The 7272-nt window shown below is 36.6% G+C and overlaps 1 long non-coding RNA gene across 1 annotated transcript; it reads right to left on the reverse strand.

The window, feature by feature from the left end:
- Positions 1 to 648: 648 nt before the first annotated feature.
- LOC123528824 (uncharacterized) lies at positions 649 to 6370 on the reverse strand. Its single transcript, XR_006682037.2, has 3 exons — positions 6229 to 6370; positions 1474 to 1538; positions 649 to 809 (listed from the first exon to the last, which is right to left on the reverse strand). It is a non-coding gene; the product is annotated as an uncharacterized LOC123528824 (long non-coding RNA).
- Between the last annotated feature and the right edge of the window lie 902 nt (positions 6371 to 7272).

Here is a 7272-nt window from a genome sequence, read left to right on the forward strand (position 1 = left end):
CAAGACCAAATCTATATGCCCCCTCCACTCAGTGGTGGGAGCACAATAAAATGCAATTAGAACGGTTTGTTTGTTATTACTTTATTCCCAGCCAAATATAACTGATCAATACAGTCGGCAATACATTGTTGAACAAACGCGCAAATTAACTCCCGTAATATGAAATGTTTGCACGTATAAAGCTTGCTGAGGTGCTGACAGTTTAAGTGTCAGTTCTCAGAGTACCTTTAAATATTTATGACATTTTTTCGATGCCCGTAAGCAATAAAGCAGCAAGTGCCATATTCATGCGAGGTCACTGTTATGTGAGCCGCAAATGGCTTAATGGTAAACAAATTTCTCTGACTGATTTTCCATGTGTATTATTTTCCAATGTAATACGTGTTTTCCCACAATTTTGATATAGAGCGAGGGTGTGTAATATACACGCTAGCGTAATATATTAAAGTTTTTGTGGTATCTAACATAGTTTTCTTAGCAAGATCTAGGTTTCATTAAAATTTATCCAAAATAGTGAAATTTCTTGTTAACCAAATTGTAGATGATGCGGACAAAAGGCAATCACAAGGGCTCACCTAGGAAGGTCTTACAATAAGTTATGTCTTTTAATTATGGTGGCTATCCTCATTCAGCAAGGAAATCAACAACTTTTTCTTTGTCCAGTATTTATTGACTTGCAGACTCTATACAACAAATAATGAAACTGCTAGATCATTAAACACCAGGCACCACCACCTCAGCAATCACTTCGTAACCTTCTTGTTGTGTTTCTTTGCAAATCTCATGTTTCTCAAGAATTTTGGATCCACCTGTAAAAAAAATAAAAGCAGCAACATGTAGGGAAAATTCTCCAATTTGTAGGCATTAGTAAAATAAGTAAGGCAGCTTTCATATATATATATATATTCTCGTGCATTAAAAATCGAAATATCTATTATCCTATAATAACCAGTACCGCATGTCTGTTACTGTGTGATTCAAATATAACTGATGTACATTTACATGCTGAACAGAGAAGGCTCATTTCATCAAGTGGCAAGCTTAAATATGCCAGTCCCACAGTGACACAATTAAATTGACGAATTCAACATTTCAATTTGTGACTACATGGTGCTTCAGATAACTGTTAGATTACAGCCGTAGCTCAACATGACCATATTATTAATACTACTTTTTAATGCTTGCTTTTTTTAACATGGGAAAAGGCACTGTACTGAACAGATCGGGAATTTCAGTTTCTTTTTGGAGGGGTTTAGCATCACACCAACACATCGGATTTCATTGCGGATTTCCTAACAGAAATATGCAGAATAAGTTTGGACGCGACGCGACAGTGACAGTCACAAGTTATCATGCTGTCCCAACACGTCATATTATTTGGAATATCACCTGGGCAGAACTACCAATTTCTGGGGCAAAGATTTATCTCTCCAAAAATGGAGAAATGCTGACTAATGTTAACTCCTTGCTTACCCCTTTGTTATCTGGACATCTTTGTCTTTTAGGTCTGTAGATGCCATTTCTGTGGTGTTTCTTGTCTGAAATAACACAAAATGTTTGTTACTATATTTAACAATTTTCATTTCATTTTCTGATCATTTTTGATTTACAGCAAATATATAATTTAACAGTGAACAATTCTGAGAAAATCCCATTAAAAGTAGCTTTCATTACAAGTTTTTCCGTGAATCACTGGAAATTTGTCTAATATATTTAGCAGTTGTAAGAAACTATACAAGAGCTCTGCCAAGCGGGGCAATATACACCCGAAGAATTATATCAGAGAAGCACATCATCTCATCACCAACTACCTACATCCAAAGTCTGAATGGTTAATAAGTTATGCTTCGGACACTAAGTATGACGGACAGATTTGAACTTTTGAGCTAAATTTGTGACCTTGACTTTAAACCTACAGACCAGGTTCATGTTCTCTGCATTTTGTCTTATCACTACCTACCTACACTCAAAGTTTGCATTCATTTATATCTTCAATAGTTAATAATTAATGCTCCGAACATGAAATACTACGAACACATTTGACCTTTGAGCTCAATCTGTGACTCTGACCTACAATACCGGTTCATATGTTCTGCACATTGTTTTATCACAACCTACCTACATACCAAGTTTGAAGTAACTATCTTGCACGGTTATTTTGTTATGCTCTGGACACAAAATATGGACAGTTTTGATATTTTAGCTCAATTTTTGACCTTGACCTTTGACTACAGAGCCGGTTCAAGTTCTCAATGCCATCTACCTATATATCTACCTATATGCAAAGTTTAAAGTCAATGCCTTTCATGGTTATATTATGCTCCGGACACAAATTATGACAGATGGACGGACAGATGCATGCTCCATCGCATAATGCGTCCTGTTTTTTCCAAAACAGCCGTATAAAAGTGGGTAAAATTTTGTCTTAAATGTGAAAATTTGATGAACATTTATATGTAAAGTCAACAAAGCTTTTCACTTTTAAAATCTGTGCCACTCATAAAAACACAGCATCTGGTGTTCACTCGGTGAAGATATTTAGATCTTACACCCATACGAACATCTTCTGTATCCAGGGATCGAATTTAACGGTCGCTAACTCGCAAAATTCGAGTAAGAATAAAAACAAGAGGACCATGATGGTCCTGAATCGCTCACCTCTTCCCACATGACCCAGTTTTGAGTATGACGTCGTTTTTCCTATTATTTGACATAGTGACCTAGTTTTTGACCTCATGTGACCCAGTTTTGAACTTTACCTAGATATTATCAAGATAAAAATTCTGACCAATTTTCATGAAGATTGATTGAAAAATATGGTCTCTAGAGAGGTCACAAGGTTTTTCTATTATTTGACCTATTGATCTAGTTTTCGAAGGTACGTGACCCTGTTTTGAACTTTACCTAGATATCATCAAGGTGAACATTCTCACTAATTTTCATGAAAATCTCATGAAAAATATGGCCTCTAGAGAGGTCACAAGGTTTTTCTATTTTTATACCTACTGGCCTAGCTTTTGACCGCACGTGACCCAGTTTCGAAATTGACCTAGATATCATCAAGGTGAACATTCAGATCAATTTTCATGAAGATCCATTGAAAAATATGGCCTCTAGAGAGGTTAAAAGATTTTAAAAATTTTAGACCTACTGACCTAGTTTTTGACAGCAGTTGACCCAGTTTCAAACTTGACCTAGATATCATCAAGATGAACATTCAGACCAATTTTCATACAGATCCCATGAAAAGTATGGCCTCTAGAGAGGTCACAAGGTTTTTTTATTATTTGACCTACTGACCTAGTTTTTTATGGCATGTGACCCAGTTTCAAACTTGACCTAGATGTCATCAAGGTGAACATTCTGACCAATTTTTATGGAGATCCATTCATGTATGGCCTCTAGAGAGGTCACAAGGTTTTTCTATTTTTAGACCTACTGACCTAGTTTTTGACCGCACATGACCCTGTTTCAAACTTGACCTAGATATCATCAAGATGAACATTCAGACCAACTTTCATACAGATCCCATGATAAATATGGACTTTAGAGAGGTCACAAGGTTTTTCTATTATTTGACCTACTGACCTAGTTTTTGATGGCACGTGACCCACTTTCGAACTTGACCTAGATATCATCAAGATGAACATTCAGACCAATTTTAATACAGATCCCATGAAAAATATGGCCTCTAGAGAGGTCACAAGGTTTTTCTGTTATTTGACCTACTGACCTAGTTTTTGAAGGAATGTGACCCACTTTCGAATTTGACCTAGATATCATCAAGGTGAACATTCTGACCAATTTTCATGAAGATCTCATGAAATATATGGCCTCTAGAGAGGTCACGAGGTTTTTCTATTTTTAGACCTACTGACCTAGTTTTTGACCGCACATGACCCAGTTTCGAACTTGACCTAGATATCATCAAGATGAACATTCAGACCAACTTTCATACAGATCCCATGAAAAATATGGCCTTTAGAGAGGTCACAAGGTTTTTCTATTATTTGACCTACTGACCTAGTTTTTGATGGCACGTGACCCAGTTTCGAACTTGACCTAGATATCATCAAGGTGAACGTTCTGACCAATTTTCATGAAGATCTTGTGAAATATATGGCCTCTAGACAGGTCACAAGGTTTTTCTATTTTTAGACCTACTGACCTAGTTTTTGAAGGCACGTGATCCAGTTTCGAACTTGACCTAGATATCATCAAGGTGAACGTTCTGACCAATTTTCATGAAGATCTTGTGAAATATATGGCCTCTAGAGAGGTCACAAGGTTTTTCTATTTTTAGACCTACTGACCTAGTTTTTGATGGCACGTGACCCAGTTTCGAACATGACCTAGATATCATCAAGATGAACATTCTGACCAATTTTCATGAAGATCTTGTGAAATATATGGCCTCTAGAGAGGTCACAAGGTTTTTCTATTTTTAGACCTACTGACCTAGTTTTTAAAGGCACGTGACCCAGTTTCGAACTTGACCTAGATATCATCAAGGTAAACGTTCTGACCAATTTTCATGAAGATCTTGTGAAATATATGGCCTCTAGAGAGGTCACAAGGTTTTTCTATTTTTAGACCTACTGACCTAGTTTTTGATGGCACGTGTCCCAGTTTCGAACTTGACCTAGATATCATCAAGGTGAACATTCTGACCAATTTTCATGAAGATCTTGTGAAATATATGGCCTCTAGAGAGGTCACAAGGTTTTTCTATTTTTAGACCTACTGACCTAGTTTTTGACGGCACGTGACCCAGTTTCGAACTTGACCTAGATATCATCAAGATAAACATTCTGACCAACTTTCATAAAGATCCCATGAAAAATGTGACCTCTAGAGTGGTCACAAGCAAAAGTTTACGGACGCACGGACGCACTGACGCACGGACGGACGACGGACGACGGACACCGCGCGATCACAAAAGCTCACCTTGTCACTTTGTGACAGGTGAGCTAAAAATGCGAGTAGAAAATTATGGCACTCGAATATTTTTGCTATCATGTTCGAAAATCGGGGAATTTGCTCAAACTGTCCTTTTCTCTTTAAAAACTCCTTTCGGGCAGTTAATTTACCGATAATCACGTGACTTCTAGACGCTTGTCGCTTTATACAAAAGCAATCATCAGATATGTAAGTAAGCGTCTAGGCAATATTTGTTTTTCATTTTGGACGTCTGTAATTTGCAAAGTTCTGTGAAAATGGAGAGGAAATAACATGTTTCTTGGTGCAAAAAAGCCCGCGGAGCTCAAAAATGCCAGCAACACTACCAACTGTGACCTGAGAAAAACTTAAAAGATCAACGTCAAGCCAAAAGTCCAAAGAATCATTGAGTACTTTGGTTTGTATCGTACTTTCAAAACCAGAAAGTCCCAAGCCTGTCCGGACTGTGAACTTTTATATGAAACCAAACAACAACAAAACAACTTGAATTTAGCACGTAAACAGCTTTTAAATAATTGCTAGTGGAACCCATCATTTTGCTAGTGGAAAAAAATGGCACTAGCAAAAATTTGCTAGTTGGAAAAAAAGTTAAATTCGATCCCTGGTATCTTAAGATGACTCAACTATAAATGGGGGGAAAGTTGGTAAATTAGTTCATTAAACAAATTTACATTTTTGTCTTTTAAAATTTTAATCTTAAAAAACCCTTTTCAACCTAAATTGAAGATCAGTCGTGGCAGACATATTTATACTAAACACAGCAGCTCTGAACATGTATTCAAAGTTAAAAATAAATTTTTATTTCATTCCTTAAGAGAACAAGAGTGGCAAACAGTAACAAAATATGCCCATCACAGCAAATTACTTTTACCATTTTGGCTGGTTATCAAACTTGGCGTACCTAATATGCCGCTAACATTCTAATTTTGGTGAACATTGGATATGCACTTCTTTAGAACTTTATTAAATGGACACTGTCAATTTTCGCAATTTTAAGCGATTCAAGGGCCACAACTCAAGAGTGACTCAGATTATCCAGCTGATTATCAAAATTGTCTGAGATATTATGTTTATAAACATTTTGACCAAGTTTGGAGAACACTGGATAAAAACTGCCCAAGTCAGAGAGTGGACACTTGTCAATTTTCACAAATATTTTTGAGTAATTCAATGGCCATACTTTTGAGCTACCGTTATAGAGAATTTGAATGAACATGAACACAGCAAGATTGCAAGAAATCTGCATATTAAAGTTGTTTGAAAGTCTACCCATTATATGACATCCTCCCATGATAACAGCAACTCGTTAACAGGGCAGTCTTTAAAGTCTGAAGAAAAAATATCTGCTCTAGCCTTACTTTGGTTATGATTTGTGTGATTCTTTGACTTGGCCATTGCTCTTTCTGTTTAATCCTGAAAAGAGAAATTATCAGATTTAATTTAAAAAATTTATCATAAAAACCTGCAACATTTATTTCTTTGTTTGTTTGTTTTGGGTTTAACGCCGTTTTTCAACAGTATTTCAGTCATGTAACGGCGGGCAGTTAACCTAACCAGTATTCCTGGATTTTGTACCAGTACAAACCTGTTCTCCGCAAGTAACTGCCAACTTCCCCACATGAATCAGAGGTGGAGGACTAATGATTTCAGACACAATGTTGTTTATCAAATAGTCACAGAGAACATACGCCCCGCCCGAGGATAGAACTCTCGATCCCGAGATCCGTAGACCAACGCTCTTACCTACCAAGTTTCATTAAGATATGGTCATAAACGAGGCCTCTACAGTGTAAACTAGCTTTTCCTTTGATTTGACCTGGTGACCTAGTTTTTGATCCTAAATGACCCAGATTCAAACTGGATCTTAAGATCAACAATATTAACATTCTGACCAAGTTTCATCAAGATACAGTCATAAATGTGGCCTTTACAGTGTTAACAAGCTTTTCCTTTGATTTGACCTAGTGACCTAGTTTTTTTCCCAAAGGATGACCCAATATCAAATTTGTTCAAGACTTTATTGAGGGTAACATTCTGACCAAGTTTCATTAAGATTGGGCCCAAATTGTGACCTCTTGCGTGTTAACAAGCTTTTCCTTTGATTTAACCTGGTGACCTGGTTTTTGAACCAAGATGACCCAATTCAAATTGGACCTTAAGATCAACAATATTAACATTCTGACCAAGTTTCATGAAGATACAGTCATAAATCTAGCCTTTACAGTGTTAACAAGCTTTTCCTTTGATTTGACCTAGTGACCTAGTTTTTTCCCTAAGAATGACCCAATATCAAACTTGTTCAAGATTTTATTA

The sequence above is a fragment of the Mercenaria mercenaria genome, chromosome 13 (assembly GCF_021730395.1).
Source record: "Mercenaria mercenaria strain notata chromosome 13, MADL_Memer_1, whole genome shotgun sequence".
Classification (NCBI taxonomy): domain Eukaryota; kingdom Metazoa; phylum Mollusca; class Bivalvia; order Venerida; family Veneridae; genus Mercenaria; species Mercenaria mercenaria.